The following is a 24,950-nucleotide window of genomic DNA, read 5'->3' on the forward strand; positions in this document are numbered from 1 at the left end:
ACAGCTTAACAACAAATAAAACTACAGGACATCTGAGAGTCACAGTAGGGTACATATGTACAGCTTAACAATAAATAAAAACTACTGGACATCTGAGAGTCACAGTAGGTTACATCCGTACAGCTTAACAATAAATAAAAACTACAGGATATTTGAGAGTCACAGTAGGTTACATCTGTACAGCTTAACAACAAATACAAACTACAGGACATCTGAGAGTCACAGTAGACATCTGTACAGCTTAACAACAAATAAAACTACAGGACATCTGAGAGTCACAGTAGGGTAAATCTGTACAGCTTAACAATAAATAAAAACTACAGACATCTCAGAGTCACAGTAGGGTACATCTGTACAGCTTAACAACAAATAAAAACTACAGGATGTCTGAGAGTCACATTAGAGTACATCTGTACAGCTTATCAATAAATAAAAACTACAGGATATCTGAGAGTCACAGTAGGTTACATCTATACAGCTTAACAACAAATACAAACTACAGGATATCTGAGAGTCACAGTAGAGTACATCTGTACAGCTTAACAACAATTAAACTACAGGACACCTGAGAGTCACAGTAGAGTACATCTGTACAGCTTAACAACAAATAAAACTACAGGACATCTGAGAGTCACAGTAGGGTACATCTGTACAGCTTAACAACAAAAAAAACTACAGGACATATGAGAGTTACAGTAGGGTACATCTGTACAGCTTAACAATAAATAAAAACTTTTGACATCTGAGAGTCACAGTAGCGTACATCTGTACGGCTTAACAATAAATAAAAACTACAGGATATCTGAGGGTCACAGTATGTTACATCTGTACAGCTTAACAACAAATAAAATCTACAGGATATCTGAGAGTCACAGAAGGGTACATCTGTACAGCTTAACAACAAATAAAACTACAGGACATCTGAGAGTCACAGTAGGGTACATATGTACAGCTTAACAATAAATAAAAACTACTGGACATCTGAGAGTCACAGTAGGTTACATCTGTACAGCTTAACAATAAATAAAAACTACAGGATATTTGAGAGTCACAGTAGGTTACATCTGTACAGCTTAACAACAAATACAAACTACAGGACATCTGAGAGTCACAGTAGACATCTGTACAGCTTAACAACAAATAAAACTACAGGACATCTGAGAGTCACAGTAGGGTACATATGTACAGCTTAACAATAAATAAAAACTAATGGACATCTGAGAGTCACAGTAGGTTACATCTGTACAGCTTAACAATAAATAAAAACTACAGGATATTTGAGAGTCACAGTAGGTTACATCTGTACAGCTTAACAACAAATACAAACTACAGGACATCTGAGAGTCACAGTAGACATCTGTACAGCTTAACAACTAATAAAACTACAGGACATCTGAGAGTCACAGTAGGGTAAATCTGTACAGCTTAACAATAAATAAAAACTACAGACATCTCAGAGTCACAGTAGGGTACATCTGTACAGCTTAACAACAAATAAAAACTACAGGATGTCTGAGAGTCACATTAGAGTACATCTGTACAGCTTATCAATAAATAAAAACTACAGGATATCTGAGAGTCACAGTAGGTTACATCTATACAGCTTAACAACAAATACAAACTACAGGATATCTGAGAGTCACAGTAGAGTACATCTGTACAGCTTAACAACAATTAAACTACAGGACACCTGAGAGTCACAGTAGAGTACATCTGTACAGCTTAACAACAAATAAAACTACAGGACATCTGAGAGTCACAGTAGGGTACATCTGTACAGCTTAACAACAAAAAAAACTACAGGACATATGAGAGTTACAGTAGGGTACATCTGTACAGCTTAACAATAAATAAAAACTTTTGACATCTGAGAGTCACAGTAGCGTACATCTGTACGGCTTAACAATAAATAAAAACTACAGGATATCTGAGGGTCACAGTATGTTACATCTGTACAGCTTAACAACAAATAAAATCTACAGGATATCTGAGAGTCACAGTAGGGTACATCTGTACAGCTTAACAACAAATAAAACTACAGGACATCTGAGAGTCACAGTAGGGTACATATGTACAGCTTAACAATAAATAAAAACTACTGGACATCTGAGAGTCACAGTAGGTTACATCTGTACAGCTTAACAATAAATAAAAACTACAGGATATTTGAGAGTCACAGTAGGTTACATCTGTACAGCTTAACAACAAATACAAACTACAGGACATCTGAGAGTCACAGTAGACATCTGTACAGCTTAACAACAAATAAAACTACAGGACATCTGAGAGTCACAGTAGGGTAAATCTGTACAGCTTAACAATAAATAAAAACTACAGACATCTCAGAGTCACAGTAGGGTACATCTGTAAAGCTTAACAACAAATAAAAACTACAGGATGTCTGAGAGTCACATTAGAGTACATCTGTACAGCTTATCAATAAATAAAAACTACAGGATATCTGAGAGTCACAGTAGGTTACATCTATACAGCTTAACAACAAATACAAACTACAGGATATCTGAGAGTCACAGTAGAGTACATCTGTACAGCTTAACAACAATTAAACTACAGGACACCTGAGAGTCACAGTAGAGTACATCTGTACAGCTTAACAACAAATAAAACTACAGGACATCTGAGAGTCACAGTAGGGTACATCTGTACAGCTTAACAACAAACAAAACTACAGGACATATGAGAGTTACAGTAGGGTACATCTGTACAGCTTAACAATAAATAAAAACTTTTGACATCTGAGAGTCACAGTAGAGTACATCTGTACGGCTTAACAATAAATAAAAACTACAGGATATCTGAGGGTCACAGTATGTTACATCTGTACAGCTTAACAACAAATAAAATCTACAGGATATCTGAGAGTCACAGTAGGGTACATCTGTACAGCTTAACAACAAATAAAACTACAGGACATCTGAGAGTCACAGTAGGGTACATCTGTACAGCTTATCAATAAATAAAAACTACAGGATATCTGAGAGTCACAGTAGGTTACATCTATACAGCTTAACAACAAATACAAACTACAGGATATCTGAGAGTCACAGTAGAGTACATCTGTACAGCTTAACAACAAACTACAGGACACCTGAGAGTCACAGTAGAGTACATCTGTACAGCTTAACAACAAATAAAACTACAGGACATCTGAGAGTCACAGTAGGGTACATCTGTACAGCTTAACAACAAAAAAAACTACAGGACATATGAGAGTTACAGTAGGGTACATCTGTACAGCTTAACAATAAATAAAAACTTTTGACATCTGAGAGTCACAGTAGCGTACATCTGTACGGCTTAACAATAAATAAAAACTACAGGATATCTGAGGGTCACAGTATGTTACATCTGTACAGCTTAACAACAAATAAAATCTACAGGATATCTGAGAGTCACAGTAGGGTACATCTGTACAGCTTAACAACAAATAAAACTACAGGACATCTGAGAGTCACAGTAGGGTACATATGTACAGCTTAACAATAAATAAAAACTACTGGACATCTGAGAGTCACAGTAGGTTACATCTGTACAGCTTAACAATAAATAAAAACTACAGGATATTTGAGAGTCACAGTAGGTTACATCTGTACAGCTTAACAACAAATACAAACTACAGGACATCTGAGAGTCACAGTAGACATCTGTACAGCTTAACAACAAATAAAACTACAGGACATCTGAGAGTCACAGTAGGGTAAATCTGTACAGCTTAACAATAAATAAAAACTACAGACATCTCAGAGTCACAGTAGGGTACATCTGTAAAGCTTAACAACAAATAAAAACTACAGGATGTCTGAGAGTCACATTAGAGTACATCTGTACAGCTTATCAATAAATAAAAACTACAGGATATCTGAGAGTCACAGTAGGTTACATCTATACAGCTTAACAACAAATACAAACTACAGGATATCTGAGAGTCACAGTAGAGTACATCTGTACAGCTTAACAACAATTAAACTACAGGACACCTGAGAGTCACAGTAGAGTACATCTGTACAGCTTAACAACAAATAAAACTACAGGACATCTGAGAGTCACAGTAGGGTACATCTGTACAGCTTAACAACAAACAAAACTACAGGACATATGAGAGCTACAGTAGGGTACATCTGTACAGCTTAACAATAAATAAAAACTTTTGACATCTGAGAGTCACAGTAGAGTACATCTGTACGGCTTAACAATAAATAAAAACTACAGGATATCTGAGGGTCACAGTATGTTACATCTGTACAGCTTAACAACAAATAAAATCTACAGGATATCTGAGAGTCACAGTAGGGTACATCTGTACAGCTTAACAACAAATAAAACTACAGGACATCTGAGAGTCACAGTAGGGTACATCTGTACAGCTTAACAATAAATAAAAACTACAGACATCTGAGAGTCGCAGTAGGTTACATCTGTACAGCTTAACAATAACTAAAAACTACAGGATATTTGAGAGTCACAGTAGGTTACATCTGTACAGCTTAACAACAAATAAAAACTACAGGATATCTGAGAGTCACAGTATAGTACATCTGTACAGCTTAACAAAAAATAAAACTACAGGACATCTGAGAGTCACAGTAGGGTACATCTGTACAGCTTAACAAATAAAACTACAGGACACCTGAGAGTCACAGTATAGTACATCTGTGCAGCTTAACAACAAATAAAACTACAGGACATCTGAGAGTCACAGTAGGGTACATTTGTACAGCTTAACAATAAATAAAAACTTTAGACATCTAAGAGTCACAGTAGTTTACATCTGTACAGCTTAACAATTAATAAAACTACAGGATATCTGAGGGTCACAGTATGTTACATCTATACAGCTTAACAACAAATAAAACTACAGGACATCTGAGAGTCACAGTAGGGTACATCTGTACAGCTTAACAACAAATAAAACTACAGGACACCTGAGAGTCACAGTAGGGTAAATCTGTACAGCTTAACAATAAATAAAAACTACAGACATCTCAGAGTCACAGTAGGGTACATCTGTACAGCTTAACAACAAATAAAAACTACAGGATGTCTGAGAGTCACAGTAGAGTACATCTGTACAGCTTATCAATAAATAAAAACTACAGGATATCTGAGAGTCACAGTAGGTTACATCTATACAGCTTAACAACAAATACAAACTACAGGATATCTGAGAGTCACAGTAGAGTACATCTGTACAGCTTAACAACAAAAAAACTCCAAGACATCTGAGAGTCACAGTAGGGTACATGTGTACAGCTTAACAACAAATAAAACTACAGGACACCTGAGAGTCACAGTAGAGTACATCTGTACAGCTTAACAACAAATAAAACTACAGGACATCTGAGAGTCACAGTAGGGTACATCTGTACAGCTTAACAACAAAAGAAACTACACGATATCTGAGAGTCACAGTAGGGTACATCTGTACAGCTTAACAACAAATAAAACTACAGGACATCTGAGAGTCACAGTAGGGTACATTTGTACAGCTTAACAATAAATAAAAACTTTAGACATCTAAGAGTCACAGTAGTTTACATCTGTACAGCTTAACAATAAATAAAAACTACAGGATATCTGAGAGTCACAGTAGGTTACATCTATACATCTTAACAACAAATACAAACTACAGGATATCTGAGAGTCACAGTAGACATCTGTACAGCTTAACAACGAAAAAAACTACAAGACATCTGAGAGTCACAGTAGGGTACATCTGTACAGCTTAACAACAAATAAAACTACAGGACACCTGGGAGTCACAGTAGAGTACATATGTACAGCTTAACAACAAATAAAACTACAGGACATCTGAGGGTCACAGTAGGGTACATCTGTACAGCTTAACAACATAAAAACTACAGGATATCTGAGAGTCACAGTAAGGTACATATGTACAGCTTAACAACAAATAAAACTACAGGACATCTGAGAGTCACAGTAGGGTACATCTGTACAGCTTAAGAACAAATAAAACTACAGGACACCTGAGAGTCACAGTAGGGTAAATCTGTACAGCTTAACAATAAATAAAAACTACAGACATCTCAGAGTCACAGTAGGGTACATCTGTACAGCTTAACAACAAATAAAAACTACAGGATGTTTGAGAGTCACAGTAGAGTACATCTGTACAGCTTATCAATAAATAAAAACTACAGGATATCTGAGAGTCACAGTAGGTTACATCTATACAGCTTAACAACAAATACAAACTACAGGATATCTGAGAGTCACAGTAGAGTACATCTGTACAGCTTAACAACAAAAAAACTCCAAGACATCTGAGAGTCACAGTAGGGTACATGTGTACAGCTTAACAACAAATAAAACTACAGGACACCTGAGAGTCACAGTAGAGTACATCTGTACAGCTTAACAACAAATAAAACTACAGGACATCTGAGAGTCACAGTAGGGTACATCTGTACAGCTTAACAACAAAAGAAACTACACGATATCTGAGAGTCACAGTAGGGTACATCTGTACAGCTTAACAACAAATAAAACTACAGGACATCTGAGAGTCACAGTAGGGTACATTTGTGCAGCTTAACAATAAATAAAAACTTTAGACATCTAAGAGTCACAGTAGTTTACATCTGTACAGCTTAACAATTAATAAAACTACAGGATATCTGAGGGTCACAGTATGTTACATCTATACAGCTTAACAACAAATAAAACTACAGGACATCTGAGAGTCACAGTAGGGTACATCTGTACAGCTTAACAACAAATAAAACTACAGGACATCTGAGAGTCACAGTAGGGTGCATCTGTACAGCTTAACAATAAATAAAAACTACAGGATATCTGAGAGTCACAGTAGGTTACATCTATACAGCTTAACAAAAAATACAAACTACAGGATATCTGAGAGTCACAGTAGAATACATCTGTACAGCATAACAACAAAAAAATCTACAAGACATCTGAGAGTCACAGTAGGGTACATCTGTACAGCTTAACAAAAATTAAACTACAGGACACCTGAGAGTCACAGTAGAGTACATCTGTACAGCTTAACAACAAATAAAACTACAGGACATCTGAGAGTCACAGTAGGGTACATCTGTACAGCTTAACAACAAAAAAAACTACAGGATATCTGAGAGTCACAGTAGGGTACATATGTACAGCTTAACAACAAACAAAACTACAGGATATCTGAGAGTCACAGTAAGGTACATATGTACAGCTTAACAACAAATAAAACTAGAGGACATCTGAGAGTCACAGTAGGGTACATCTGTACAGCTTAACAATAAATAAAAACTACTGAACATCAGAGTCACATTATAGTACATCTGTGCAACTTAACAACAAATAAAAACTACAGTCATCTGAGAGTCACAGTAGGGTACATCTGTACAGCTTAAGAACAAATAAAACTACAGGACATCTGAGAGTCACAGTAGAGTACATCTGTACAGCTTAACAACAAATAAAACTACAGGACATCTGAGAGTCACAGTAGGGTACATCTGTACAGCTTAACAACAAAAAAAAACTACACGATATCTGAGAGTCACAGTAGGGTACATCTGTACAGCTTAACAACAAATAAAACTACAGGACATCTGAGAGTCACAGTAGGGTACATTTGTACAGCTTAACAATAAATAAAAACTTTAGACATCTGAGAGTCACAGTAGTTTACATCTGTACAGCTTAACAATTAATAAAACTACAGGATATCTGAGGGTCACAGTATGTTACATCTATACAGCTTAACAACAAATAAAACTACAGGACATCTGAGAGTCACAGTAGGGTACATCTGTACAGCTTAACAACAAATAAAACTACAGGACATCTGAGAGTCACAGTAGGGTGCATCTGTACAGCTTAACAATAAATAAAAACTACAGGATATCTGAGAGTCACAGTAGGTTACATCTATACAGCTTAACAAAAAATACAAACTACAGGATATCTGAGAGTCACAGTAGAATACATCTGTACAGCATAACAACAAAAAAATCTACAAGACATCTGAGAGTCACAGTAGGGTACATCTGTACAGCTTAACAAAAATTAAACTACAGGACACCTGAGAGTCACAGTAGAGTACATCTGTACAGCTTAACAACAAATAAAACTACAGGACATCTGAGAGTCACAGTAGGGTACATCTGTACAGCTTAACAACAAAAAAAACTACAGGATATCTGAGAGTCACAGTAGGGTACATCTGTACAGCTTAACAACAAACAAAACTACAGGACATCTGAGAGTCACAGTAGGGTACATCTGTACAGCGTAACAATAAATAAAAACTTTAGACATCTGAGAGTCACAGTAGAGTACATCTGTACAGCTTAACAATAAATAAAAACTACAGGGTATCTGAGGGTCACAGTATGTTACATCTGTACAGCTTAACAACAAATAAAATCTACAGGATATCTGAGAGTCACAGTAGGGTACATCTGTACAGCTTAACAACAAATAAAACTACAGGACATCTGAGAGTCACAGTAGGGTACATATGTACAGCTTAACAATAAATAAAAACTACTGGACATCTGAGAGTCACAGTAGGTTACATCTGTACAGCTTAACAATAAATAAAAACTACAGGATATTTGAGAGTCACAGTAGGTTACATCTGTACAGCTTAACAACAAATACAAACTACAGGACATCTGAGAGTCACAGTAGACATCTGTACAGCTTAACAACAAATAAAACTACAGGACATCTGAGAGTCACAGTAGGGTAAATCTGTACAGCTTAACAATAAATAAAAACTACAGACATCTCAGAGTCACAGTAGGGTACATCTGTACAGCTTAACAATAAATAAAAACTACAGGATATTTGAGAGTCACAGTAGGTTACATATGTACAGCTTAGCAACAAATAAAAACTACAGGATATCTGTGAGTCACAGTATAGTACATCTGTACAGCTTAACAAATAAAACTACAGGACACCTGAGAGTCACAGTATAGTACATCTGTGCAGCTTAACAACAAATAAAAACTACAGTCATCTGAGAGTCACAGTAGGGTACATCTCTACAGCTTAACAATAAATAAAAACTACAGGATATCTGAGAGTCACAGTAGGTTACATCTATACATCTTAACAACAAATACAAACTACAGGACATCTGAGAGTCACAGTAGACATCTGTACAGCTTAACAACAAATAAAACTACAGGACATCTGAGAGTCACAGTAGGGTAAATCTGTACAGCTTAACAATAAATAAAAACTACAGACATCTCAGAGTCACAGTAGGGTACATCTGTACAGCTTAACAACAAATAAAAACTACAGGATGTCTGAGAGTCACAGTAGAGTACATATGTACAGCTTATCAATAAATAAAAACTACAGGATATCTGAGAGTCACAGTAGGTTACATCTATACAGCTTAACAACAAATACAAACTACAGGATATCTGAGAGTCACAGTAGAGTACATCTGTACAGCTTAACAACAATTAAACTACAGGACACCTGAGAGTCACAGTAGAGTACATCTGTACAGCTTAACAACAAATAAAACTACAGGACATCTGAGAGTCACAGTAGGGTACATCTGTACAGCTTATCAACAAAAAAAACTACAGGATATCTGAGAGTCACAGTAGGGTACATCTGTACAGCTTAACAACAAACAAAACTACAGGACATATGAGAGTTACAGTAGGGTACATCTGTACAGCTTAACAATAAATAAAAACGTTTGACATCTGAGAGTCACAGTAGAGTACATCTGTACAGCTTAACAATAAATAAAAACTACAGGATATCTGAGGGTCACAGTATGTTACATCTGTACAGCTTAACAACAAATAAAATAAACAGGATATCTGAGAGTCACAGTAGGGTACATATGTACAGCTTAACAACAAATAAAACTACAGGACATCTGAGAGTCACAGTAGGGTACATCTGTACAGCTTAACAATAAATAAAAACTACAGGATATTTGAGAGTCACAGTAGGTTACATCTGTACAGCTTAGCAACAAATAAAAACTACAGGATATCTGTGAGTCACAGTATAGTACATCTGTACAGCTTAACAAATAAAACTACAGGACACCTGAGAGTCACAGTATAGTACATCTGTGCAGCTTAACAACAAATAAAAACTACAGTCATCTGAGAGTCACAGTAGGGTACATCTCTACAGCTTAACAATAAATAAAAACTACAGGATATCTGAGAGTCACAGTAGGTTACATCTATACATCTTAACAACAAATACAAACTACAGGACATCTGAGAGTCACAGTAGACATCTGTACAGCTTAACAACAAATAAAACTACAGGACATCTGAGAGTCACAGTAGGGTAAATCTGTACAGCTTAACAATAAATAAAAACTACAGACATCTCAGAGTCACAGTAGGGTACATCTGTACAGCTTAACAACAAATAAAAACTACAGGATGTCTGAGAGTCACAGTAGAGTACATATGTACAGCTTATCAATAAATAAAAACTACAGGATATCTGAGAGTCACAGTAGGTTACATCTATACAGCTTAACAACAAATACAAACTACAGGATATCTGAGAGTCACAGTAGAGTACATCTGTACAGCTTAACAACAATTAAACTACAGGACACCTGAGAGTCACAGTAGAGTACATCTGTACAGCTTAACAACAAATAAAACTACAGGACATCTGAGAGTCACAGTAGGGTACATCTGTACAGCTTATCAACAAAAAAAACTACAGGATATCTGAGAGTCACAGTAGGGTACATCTGTACAGCTTAACAACAAACAAAACTACAGGACATATGAGAGTTACAGTAGGGTACATCTGTACAGCTTAACAATAAATAAAAACTTTAGACATCTGAGAGTCACAGTAGAGTACATCTGTACAGCTTAACAATAAATAAAAACTACAGGGTGTCTGAGGGTCACAGTATGTTACATCTGTACAGCTTAACAACAAATAAAATCTACAGGATATCTGAGAGTCACAGTAGGGTACATCTGTACAGCTTAACAACAAATAAAACTACAGGATATCTGAGAGTCACAGTAGAGTACATCTGTACAGCTTAACAACAATTAAACTACAGGACACCTGAGAGTCACAGTAGAGTACATCTGTACAGCTTAACAACAAATAAAACTACAGGACATCTGAGAGTCACAGTAGGGTACATCTGTACAGCTTAACAACAAACAAAACTACAGGACATATGAGAGCTACAGTAGGGTACATCTGTACAGCTTAACAATAAATAAAAACTTTTGACATCTGAGAGTCACAGTAGAGTACATCTGTACGGCTTAACAATAAATAAAAACTACAGGATATCTGAGGGTCACAGTATGTTACATCTGTACAGCTTAACAACAAATAAAATCTACAGGATATCTGAGAGTCACAGTAGGGTACATCTGTACAGCTTAACAACAAATAAAACTACAGGACATCTGAGAGTCACAGTAGGGTACATCTGTACAGCTTAACAATAAATAAAAACTACAGACATCTGAGAGTCGCAGTAGGTTACATCTGTACAGCTTAACAATAACTAAAAACTACAGGATATTTGAGAGTCACAGTAGGTTACATCTGTACAGCTTAACAACAAATAAAAACTACAGGATATCTGAGAGTCACAGTATAGTACATCTGTACAGCTTAACAAAAAATAAAACTACAGGACATCTGAGAGTCACAGTAGGGTACATCTGTACAGCTTAACAAATAAAACTACAGGACACCTGAGAGTCACAGTATAGTACATCTGTGCAGCTTAACAACAAATAAAACTACAGGACATCTGAGAGTCACAGTAGGGTACATTTGTACAGCTTAACAATAAATAAAAACTTTAGACATCTAAGAGTCACAGTAGTTTACATCTGTACAGCTTAACAATTAATAAAACTACAGGATATCTGAGGGTCACAGTATGTTACATCTATACAGCTTAACAACAAATAAAACTACAGGACATCTGAGAGTCACAGTAGGGTACATCTGTACAGCTTAACAACAAATAAAACTACAGGACACCTGAGAGTCACAGTAGGGTAAATCTGTACAGCTTAACAATAAATAAAAACTACAGACATCTCAGAGTCACAGTAGGGTACATCTGTACAGCTTAACAACAAATAAAAACTACAGGATGTCTGAGAGTCACAGTAGAGTACATCTGTACAGCTTATCAATAAATAAAAACTACAGGATATCTGAGAGTCACAGTAGGTTACATCTATACAGCTTAACAACAAATACAAACTACAGGATATCTGAGAGTCACAGTAGAGTACATCTGTACAGCTTAACAACAAAAAAACTCCAAGACATCTGAGAGTCACAGTAGGGTACATGTGTACAGCTTAACAACAAATAAAACTACAGGACACCTGAGAGTCACAGTAGAGTACATCTGTACAGCTTAACAACAAATAAAACTACAGGACATCTGAGAGTCACAGTAGGGTACATCTGTACAGCTTAACAACAAAAGAAACTACACGATATCTGAGAGTCACAGTAGGGTACATCTGTACAGCTTAACAACAAATAAAACTACAGGACATCTGAGAGTCACAGTAGGGTACATTTGTACAGCTTAACAATAAATAAAAACTTTAGACATCTAAGAGTCACAGTAGTTTACATCTGTACAGCTTAACAATAAATAAAAACTACAGGATATCTGAGAGTCACAGTAGGTTACATCTATACATCTTAACAACAAATACAAACTACAGGATATCTGAGAGTCACAGTAGACATCTGTACAGCTTAACAACGAAAAAAACTACAAGACATCTGAGAGTCACAGTAGGGTACATCTGTACAGCTTAACAACAAATAAAACTACAGGACACCTGGGAGTCACAGTAGAGTACATATGTACAGCTTAACAACAAATAAAACTACAGGACATCTGAGGGTCACAGTAGGGTACATCTGTACAGCTTAACAACATAAAAACTACAGGATATCTGAGAGTCACAGTAAGGTACATATGTACAGCTTAACAACAAATAAAACTACAGGACATCTGAGAGTCACAGTAGGGTACATCTGTACAGCTTAAGAACAAATAAAACTACAGGACACCTGAGAGTCACAGTAGGGTAAATCTGTACAGCTTAACAATAAATAAAAACTACAGACATCTCAGAGTCACAGTAGGGTACATCTGTACAGCTTAACAACAAATAAAAACTACAGGATGTCTGAGAGTCACAGTAGAGTACATCTGTACAGCTTATCAATAAATAAAAACTACAGGATATCTGAGAGTCACAGTAGGTTACATCTATACAGCTTAACAACAAATACAAACTACAGGATATCTGAGAGTCACAGTAGAGTACATCTGTACAGCTTAACAACAAAAAAACTCCAAGACATCTGAGAGTCACAGTAGGGTACATGTGTACAGCTTAACAACAAATAAAACTACAGGACACCTGAGAGTCACAGTAGAGTACATCTGTACAGCTTAACAACAAATAAAACTACAGGACATCTGAGAGTCACAGTAGGGTACATCTGTACAGCTTAACAACAAAAGAAACTACACGATATCTGAGAGTCACAGTAGGGTACATCTGTACAGCTTAACAACAAATAAAACTACAGGACATCTGAGAGTCACAGTAGGGTACATTTGTGCAGCTTAACAATAAATAAAAACTTTAGACATCTAAGAGTCACAGTAGTTTACATCTGTACAGCTTAACAATTAATAAAACTACAGGATATCTGAGGGTCACAGTATGTTACATCTATACAGCTTAACAACAAATAAAACTACAGGACATCTGAGAGTCACAGTAGGGTACATCTGTACAGCTTAACAACAAATAAAACTACAGGACATCTGAGAGTCACAGTAGGGTGCATCTGTACAGCTTAACAATAAATAAAAACTACAGGATATCTGAGAGTCACAGTAGGTTACATCTATACAGCTTAACAAAAAATACAAACTACAGGATATCTGAGAGTCACAGTAGAATACATCTGTACAGCATAACAACAAAAAAATCTACAAGACATCTGAGAGTCACAGTAGGGTACATCTGTACAGCTTAACAAAAATTAAACTACAGGACACCTGAGAGTCACAGTAGAGTACATCTGTACAGCTTAACAACAAATAAAACTACAGGACATCTGAGAGTCACAGTAGGGTACATCTGTACAGCTTAACAACAAAAAAAACTACAGGATATCTGAGAGTCACAGTAGGGTACATATGTACAGCTTAACAACAAACAAAACTACAGGATATCTGAGAGTCACAGTAAGGTACATATGTACAGCTTAACAACAAATAAAACTAGAGGACATCTGAGAGTCACAGTAGGGTACATCTGTACAGCTTAACAATAAATAAAAACTACTGAACATCAGAGTCACATTATAGTACATCTGTGCAACTTAACAACAAATAAAAACTACAGTCATCTGAGAGTCACAGTAGGGTACATCTGTACAGCTTAAGAACAAATAAAACTACAGGACATCTGAGAGTCACAGTAGAGTACATCTGTACAGCTTAACAACAAATAAAACTACAGGACATCTGAGAGTCACAGTAGGGTACATCTGTACAGCTTAACAACAAAAAAAAACTACACGATATCTGAGAGTCACAGTAGGGTACATCTGTACAGCTTAACAACAAATAAAACTACAGGACATCTGAGAGTCACAGTAGGGTACATTTGTACAGCTTAACAATAAATAAAAACTTTAGACATCTGAGAGTCACAGTAGTTTACATCTGTACAGCTTAACAATTAATAAAACTACAGGATATCTGAGGGTCACAGTATGTTACATCTATACAGCTTAACAACAAATAAAACTACAGGACATCTGAGAGTCACAGTAGGGTACATCTGTACAGCTTAACAACAAATAAAACTACAGGACATCTGAGAGTCACAGTAGGGTGCATCTGTACAGCTTAACAATAAATAAAAACTACAGGATATCTGAGAGTCACAGTAGGTTACATCTATACAGCTTAACAAAAAATACAAACTACAGGATATCTGAGAGTCACAGTAGAATACATCTGTACAGCATAACAACAAAAAAATCTACAAGACATCTGAGAGTCACAGTAGGGTACATCTGTACAGCTTAACAAAAATTAAACTACAGGACACCTGAGAGTCACAGTAGAGTACATCTGTACAGCTTAACAACAAATAAAACTACAGGACATCTGAGAGTCACAGTAGGGTACATCTGTACAGCTTAACAACAAAAAAAACTACAGGATATCTGAGAGTCACAGTAGGGTACATCTGTACAGCTTAACAACAAACAAAACTACAGGACATCTGAGAGTCACAGTAGGGTACATCTGTACAGCGTAACAATAAATAAAAACTTTAGACATCTGAGAGTCACAGTAGAGTACATCTGTACAGCTTAACAATAAATAAAAACTACAGGGTATCTGAGGGTCACAGTATGTTACATCTGTACAGCTTAACAACAAATAAAATCTACAGGATATCTGAGAGTCACAGTAGGGTACATCTGTACAGCTTAACAACAAATAAAACTACAGGACATCTGAGAGTCACAGTAGGGTACATATGTACAGCTTAACAATAAATAAAAACTACTGGACATCTGAGAGTCACAGTAGGTTACATCTGTACAGCTTAACAATAAATAAAAACTACAGGATATTTGAGAGTCACAGTAGGTTACATCTGTACAGCTTAACAACAAATACAAACTACAGGACATCTGAGAGTCACAGTAGACATCTGTACAGCTTAACAACAAATAAAACTACAGGACATCTGAGAGTCACAGTAGGGTAAATCTGTACAGCTTAACAATAAATAAAAACTACAGACATCTCAGAGTCACAGTAGGGTACATCTGTACAGCTTAACAATAAATAAAAACTACAGGATATTTGAGAGTCACAGTAGGTTACATATGTACAGCTTAGCAACAAATAAAAACTACAGGATATCTGTGAGTCACAGTATAGTACATCTGTACAGCTTAACAAATAAAACTACAGGACACCTGAGAGTCACAGTATAGTACATCTGTGCAGCTTAACAACAAATAAAAACTACAGTCATCTGAGAGTCACAGTAGGGTACATCTCTACAGCTTAACAATAAATAAAAACTACAGGATATCTGAGAGTCACAGTAGGTTACATCTATACATCTTAACAACAAATACAAACTACAGGACATCTGAGAGTCACAGTAGACATCTGTACAGCTTAACAACAAATAAAACTACAGGACATCTGAGAGTCACAGTAGGGTAAATCTGTACAGCTTAACAATAAATAAAAACTACAGACATCTCAGAGTCACAGTAGGGTACATCTGTACAGCTTAACAACAAATAAAAACTACAGGATGTCTGAGAGTCACAGTAGAGTACATATGTACAGCTTATCAATAAATAAAAACTACAGGATATCTGAGAGTCACAGTAGGTTACATCTATACAGCTTAACAACAAATACAAACTACAGGATATCTGAGAGTCACAGTAGAGTACATCTGTACAGCTTAACAACAATTAAACTACAGGACACCTGAGAGTCACAGTAGAGTACATCTGTACAGCTTAACAACAAATAAAACTACAGGACATCTGAGAGTCACAGTAGGGTACATCTGTACAGCTTATCAACAAAAAAAACTACAGGATATCTGAGAGTCACAGTAGGGTACATCTGTACAGCTTAACAACAAACAAAACTACAGGACATATGAGAGTTACAGTAGGGTACATCTGTACAGCTTAACAATAAATAAAAACGTTTGACATCTGAGAGTCACAGTAGAGTACATCTGTACAGCTTAACAATAAATAAAAACTACAGGATATCTGAGGGTCACAGTATGTTACATCTGTACAGCTTAACAACAAATAAAATAAACAGGATATCTGAGAGTCACAGTAGGGTACATATGTACAGCTTAACAACAAATAAAACTACAGGACATCTGAGAGTCACAGTAGGGTACATCTGTACAGCTTAACAATAAATAAAAACTACAGGATATTTGAGAGTCACAGTAGGTTACATCTGTACAGCTTAGCAACAAATAAAAACTACAGGATATCTGTGAGTCACAGTATAGTACATCTGTACAGCTTAACAAATAAAACTACAGGACACCTGAGAGTCACAGTATAGTACATCTGTGCAGCTTAACAACAAATAAAAACTACAGTCATCTGAGAGTCACAGTAGGGTACATCTCTACAGCTTAACAATAAATAAAAACTACAGGATATCTGAGAGTCACAGTAGGTTACATCTATACATCTTAACAACAAATACAAACTACAGGACATCTGAGAGTCACAGTAGACATCTGTACAGCTTAACAACAAATAAAACTACAGGACATCTGAGAGTCACAGTAGGGTAAATCTGTACAGCTTAACAATAAATAAAAACTACAGACATCTCAGAGTCACAGTAGGGTACATCTGTACAGCTTAACAACAAATAAAAACTACAGGATGTCTGAGAGTCACAGTAGAGTACATATGTACAGCTTATCAATAAATAAAAACTACAGGATATCTGAGAGTCACAGTAGGTTACATCTATACAGCTTAACAACAAATACAAACTACAGGATATCTGAGAGTCACAGTAGAGTACATCTGTACAGCTTAACAACAATTAAACTACAGGACACCTGAGAGTCACAGTAGAGTACATCTGTACAGCTTAACAACAAATAAAACTACAGGACATCTGAGAGTCACAGTAGGGTACATCTGTACAGCTTATCAACAAAAAAAACTACAGGATATCTGAGAGTCACAGTAGGGTACATCTGTACAGCTTAACAACAAACAAAACTACAGGACATATGAGAGTTACAGTAGGGTACATCTGTACAGCTTAACAATAAATAAAAACTTTAGACATCTGAGAGTCACAGTAGAGTACATCTGTACAGCTTAACAATAAATAAAAACTACAGGGTGTCTGAGGGTCACAGTATGTTACATCTGTACAGCTTAACAACAAATAAAATCTACAGGATATCTGAGAGTCACAGTAGGGTACATCTGTACAGCTTAACAACAAATAAAACTACAGGACATCTGAGAGTCACAGTAGGGTACATATGTACAGCTTAACAATAAATAAAAACTACTGGACATCTGAGAGTCACAGTAGGTTACATCTGTACAGCTTAACAATAAATAAAAACTACAGGATATTTGAGAGTCACAGTAGGTTACATCTGTACAGCTTAACAACAAATACAAACTACAGGACATCTGAGAGTCACAGTAGACATCTGTACAGCTTAGCAACAAATAAAAACTACAGGATATCTGTGAGTCACAGTATAGTACATCTGTACAGCTTAACAAATAAAACTACAGGACACCTGAGAGTCACAGTATAGTACATCTGTGCAGCTTAACAACAAATAAAAACTACAGTCATCTGAGAGTCACAGTAGGGTACATCTCTACAGCTTAACAATAAATAAAAACTACAGGATATCTGAGAGTCACAGTAGGTTACATCTATACATCTTAACAACAAATACAAACTACAGGACATCTGAGAGTCACAGTAGACATCTGTACAGCTTAACAACAAATAAAACTACAGGACATCTGAGAGTCACAGTAGGGTAAATCTGTACAGCTTAACAATAAATAAAAACTACAGACATCTCAGAGTCACAGTAGGGTACATCTGTACAGCTTAACAACAAATAAAAACTACAGGATGTCTGAGAGTCACAGTAGAGTACATATGTACAGCTTATCAATAAATAAAAACTACAGGATATCTGAGAGTCACAGTAGGTTACATCTATACAGCTTAACAACAAATACAAACTACAGGATATCTGAGAGTCACAGTAGAGTACATCTGTACAGCTTAACAACAATTAAACTACAGGACACCTGAGAGTCACAGTAGAGTACATCTGTACAGCTTAACAACAAATAAAACTACAGGACATCTGAGAGTCACAGTAGGGTACATCTGTACAGCTTATCAACAAAAAATACTACAGGATATCTGAGAGTCACAGTAGGGTACATCTGTACAGCTTAACAACAAACAAAACTACAGGACATATGAGAGTTACAGTAGGGTACATCTGTACAGCTTAACAATAAATAAAAACTTTTGACATCTGAGAGTCACAGTAGAGTACATCTGTACAGCTTAACAATAAATAAAAACTACAGGATATTTGAGAGTCACAGTAGGTTACATCTGTACAGCTTAACAACAAATACAAACTACAGGACATCTGAGAGTCACAGTAGACATCTGTACAGCTTAACAACAAATAAAACTACAGGACATCTGAGAGTCACAGTAGGGTAAATCTGTACAGCTTAACAATAAATAAAAACTACAGACATCTCAGAGTCACAGTAGGGTACATCTGTACAGCTTAACAACAAATAAAAACTACAGGATGTCTGAGAGTCACAGTAGGGTACATCTGTACAGCTTAACAACAAATAAAAACTACAGGATGTCTGAGAGTCACATTAGAGTACATCTGTACAGCTTATCAATAAATAAAAACTACAGGACACCTGAGAGTCACAGTAGAGTACATCTGTACAGCTTAACAACAAATAAAACTACAGGACATCTGAGAGTCACAGTAGGGTACATCTGTACAGCTTAACAACAAACAAAACTACAGGACATATGAGAGTTACAGTAGGGTACATCTGTACAGCTTAACAATAAATAAAAACTTTTGACATCTGAGAGTCACAGTAGAGTACATCTGTACGGCTTAACAATAAATAAAAACTACAGGATATCTGAGGGTCACAGTATGTTACATCTGTACAGCTTAACAACAAATAAAATCTACAGGATATCTGAGAGTCACAGTAGGGTACATCTGTACAGCTTAACAACAAATAAAACTACAGGACATCTGAGAGTCACAGTAGGGTACATCTGTACAGCTTAACAATAAATAAAATCTACAGACATCTGAGAGTCACAGTAGGGTACATCTGTACAGCTTAACAATAAATAAAAACTACAGGATATTTGAGAGTCACAGTAGGTTACATCTGTACAGCTTAACAACAAATAAAAACTACAGGATATCTGAGAGTCACAGTATAGTACATCTGTACAGCTTAACAAAAAATAAAACTACAGGACACCTGAGAGTCACAGTATAGTACATCTGTGCAGCTTAACAACAAATAAAAACTACAGTCATCTGAGAGTCACAGTAGGGTACATCTGTACAGCTTAACAATAAATAAAAACTACAGGATATCTGAGAGTCACAGTAGACATCTGTACAGCTTAACAACAAAAAAAACTACAAGACATCTGAGAGTCACAGTAGGGTACATCTGTACAGCTTAACAACAAATAAAACTACAGGACACCTGGGAGTCACAGTAGAGTACATATGTACAGCTTAACAACAAAGAAAACTACATGACATCTGAGGGTCACAGTAGGGTACATCTGTACAGCTTAACAACATAAAAACTACAGGATATCTGAGAGTCACAGTAAGGTACATATGTACAGCTTAACAACAAATAAAACTACAGGACATCTGAGAGTCACAGTAGGGTACATCTGTACAGCTTAAGAACAAATAAAACTACAGGACACCTGAGAGTCACAGTAGGGTAAATCTGTACAGCTTAACAATAAATAAAAACTACAGACATCTCAGAGTCACAGTAGGGTACATCTGTACAGCTTAACAACAAATAAAAACTACAGGATGTCTGAGAGTCACAGTAGAGTACATCTGTACAGCTTATCAATAAATAAAAACTACAGGATATCTGAGAGTCACAGTAGGTTACATCTATACAGCTTAACAACACATACAAACTACAGGATATCTGAGAGTCACAGTAGAGTACATCTGTACAGCTTAACAACAAAAAAACTCCAAGACATCTGAGAGTCACAGTAGGGTACATGTGTACAGCTTAACAACAAATAAAACTACAGGACACCTGAGAGTCACAGTAGAGTACATCTGTACAGCTTAACAACAAATAAAACTACAGGACATCTGAGAGTCACAGTAGGGTACATCTGTACAGCTTAACAACAAAAAAAACTACACGATATCTGAGAGTCACAGTAGGGTACATCTGTACAGCTTAACAACAAATAAAACTACAGGACATCTGAGAGTCACAGTAGGGTACATTTGTACAGCTTAACAATAAATAAAAACTTTAGACATCTGAGAGTCACAGTAGTTTACATCTGTACAGCTTAACAATTAATAAAACTACAGGATATCTGAGGGTCACAGTATGTTACATCTATACAGCTTAACAACAAATAAAACTACAGGACATCTGAGAGTCACAGTAGGGTACATCTGTACAGCTTAACAACAAATAAAACTACAGGACATCTGAGAGTCACAGTAGGGTGCATCTGTACAGCTTAACAATAAATAAAAACTACAGGATATCTGAGAGTCACAGTAGGTTACATCTATACAGCTTAACAAAAAATACAAACTACAGGATATCTGAGAGTCACAGTAGAATACATCTGTACAGCATAACAACAAAAAAATCTACAAGACATCTGAGAGTCACAGTAGGGTACATCTGTACAGCTTAACAAAAATTAAACTACAGGACACCTGAGAGTCACAGTAGAGTACATCTGTACAGCTTAACAACAAATAAAACTACAGGACATCTGAGAGTCACAGTAGGGTACATCTGTACAGCTTAACAACAAAAAAAACTACAGGATATCTGAGAGTCACAGTAGGGTACATATGTACAGCTTAACAACAAACAAAACTACAGGACATCTGAGAGACACAGTAGGGTACATCTGTACAGCGTAACAATAAATAAAAATTTTAGACATCTGAGAGTCACAGTAGTTTACATCTGTACAGCTTAACAATTAATAAAACTACAGGATATCTGAGGGTCACAGTATGTTACATCTATACAGCTTAACAACAAATAAAACTACAGGACATCTGAGAGTCACAGTAGGGTACATCTGTACAGCTTAACAACAAATAAAACTACAGGACACCTGGGAGTCACAGTAGAGTACCTCTGTACAGCTTAACAACATAAAAACTACAGGATATCTGAGAGTCACAGTAGGTTACATCTATACAGCTTAACAACACATACAAACTACAGGATATCTGAGAGTCACAGTAGAGTACATCTGTACAGCTTAACAACAAATAAAAACTACAGGATGTCTGAGAGTCACAGTAGAGTACATCTGTACAGCTTATCAATAAATAAAAACTACAGGATATCTGAGAGTCACAGTAGGTTACATCTATACAGCTTAACAACACATACAAACTACAGGATATCTGAGAGTCACAGTAGAGTACATCTGTACAGCTTAACAACAAAAAAACTCCAAGACATCTGAGAGTCACAGTAGGGTACATGTGTACAGCTTAACAACAAATAAAACTACAGGACACCTGAGAGTCACAGTAGAGTACATCTGTACAGCTTAACAACAAATAAAACTACAGGACATCTGAGAGTCACAGTAGGGTACATCTGTACAGCTTAACAACAAAAAAAACTACACGATATCTGAGAGTCACAGTAGGGTACATCTGTACAGCTTAACAACAAATAAAACTACAGGACACCTGAGAGTCACAGTAGGGTAAATCTGTACAGCTTAACAATAAATAAAAACTACAGACATCTCAGAGTCACAGTAGGGTACATCTGTACAGCTTAACAACAAATAAAAACTACAGGATGTCTGAGAGTCACAGTAGAGTACATCTGTACAGCTTATCAATAAATAAAAACTACAGGATATCTGAGAGTCACAGTAGGTTACATCTATACAGCTTAACAACACATACAAACTACAGGATATCTGAGAGTCACAGTAGAGTACATCTGTACAGCTTAACAACAAAAAAACTCCAAGACATCTGAGAGTCACAGTAGGGTACATGTGTACAGCTTAACAACAAATAAAACTACAGGACACCTGAGAGTCACAGTAGAGTACATCTGTACAGCTTAACAACAAATAAAACTACAGGACATCTGAGAGTCACAGTAGGGTACATCTGTACAGCTTAACAACAAAAAAAACTACACGATATCTGAGAGTCACAGTAGGGTACATCTGTACAGCTTAACAACAAATAAAACTACAGGACATCTGAGAGTCACAGTAGGGTACATTTGTACAGCTTAACAATAAATAAAAACTTTAGACATCTGAGAGTCACAGTAGTTTACATCTGTACAGCTTAACAATTAATAAAACTACAGGATATCTGAGGGTCACAGTATGTTACATCTATACAGCTTAACAACAAATAAAACTACAGGACATCTGAGAGTCACAGTAGGGTACATCTGTACAGCTTAACAACAAATAAAACTACAGGACATCTGAGAGTCACAGTAGGGTGCATCTGTACAGCTTAACAATAAATAAAAACTACAGGATATCTGAGAGTCACAGTAGGTTACATCTATACAGCTTAACAAAAAATACAAACTACAGGATATCTGAGAGTCACAGTAGAATACATCTGTACAGCATAACAACAAAAAAATCTACAAGACATCTGAGAGTCACAGTAGGGTACATCTGTACAGCTTAACAAAAATTAAACTACAGGACACCTGAGAGTCACAGTAGAGTACATCTGTACAGCTTAACAACAAATAAAACTACAGGACATCTGAGAGTCACAGTAGGGTACATCTGTACAGCTTAACAACAAAAAAAACTACAGGATATCTGAGAGTCACAGTAGGGTACATATGTACAGCTTAACAACAAACAAAACTACAGGACATCTGAGAGACACAGTAGGGTACATCTGTACAGCGTAACAATAAATAAAAATTTTAGACATCTGAGAGTCACAGTAGTTTACATCTGTACAGCTTAACAATTAATAAAACTACAGGATATCTGAGGGTCACAGTATGTTACATCTATACAGCTTAACAACAAATAAAACTACAGGACATCTGAGAGTCACAGTAGGGTACATCTGTACAGCTTAACAACAAATAAAACTACAGGACACCTGGGAGTCACAGTAGAGTACCTCTGTACAGCTTAACAACATAAAAACTACAGGATATCTGAGAGTCACAGTAGGTTACATCTATACAGCTTAACAACACATACAAACTACAGGATATCTGAGAGTCACAGTAGAGTACATCTGTACAGCTTAACAACAAATAAAAACTACAGGATGTCTGAGAGTCACAGTAGAGTACATCTGTACAGCTTATCAATAAATAAAAACTACAGGATATCTGAGAGTCACAGTAGGTTACATCTATACAGCTTAACAACACATACAAACTACAGGATATCTGAGAGTCACAGTAGAGTACATCTGTACAGCTTAACAACAAAAAAACTCCAAGACATCTGAGAGTCACAGTAGGGTACATGTGTACAGCTTAACAACAAATAAAACTACAGGACACCTGAGAGTCACAGTAGAGTACATCTGTACAGCTTAACAACAAATAAAACTACAGGACATCTGAGAGTCACAGTAGGGTACATCTGTACAGCTTAACAACAAAAAAAACTACACGATATCTGAGAGTCACAGTAGGGTACATCTGTACAGCTTAACAACAAATAAAACTACAGGACATCTGAGAGTCACAGTAGGGTACATTTGTACAGCTTAACAATAAATAAAAACTTTAGACATCTGAGAGTCACAGTAGTTTACATCTGTACAGCTTAACAATTAATAAAACTACAGGATATCTGAGGGTCACAGTATGTTACATCTATACAGCTTAACAACAAATAAAACTACAGGACATCTGAGAGTCACAGTAGGGTACATCTGTACAGCTTAACAACAAATAAAACTACAGGACATCTGAGAGTCACAGTAGGGTGCATCTGTACAGCT

This window comes from Lampris incognitus, chromosome 1 (assembly GCF_029633865.1).
Source record: "Lampris incognitus isolate fLamInc1 chromosome 1, fLamInc1.hap2, whole genome shotgun sequence".
Taxonomy (NCBI): domain Eukaryota; kingdom Metazoa; phylum Chordata; class Actinopteri; order Lampriformes; family Lampridae; genus Lampris; species Lampris incognitus.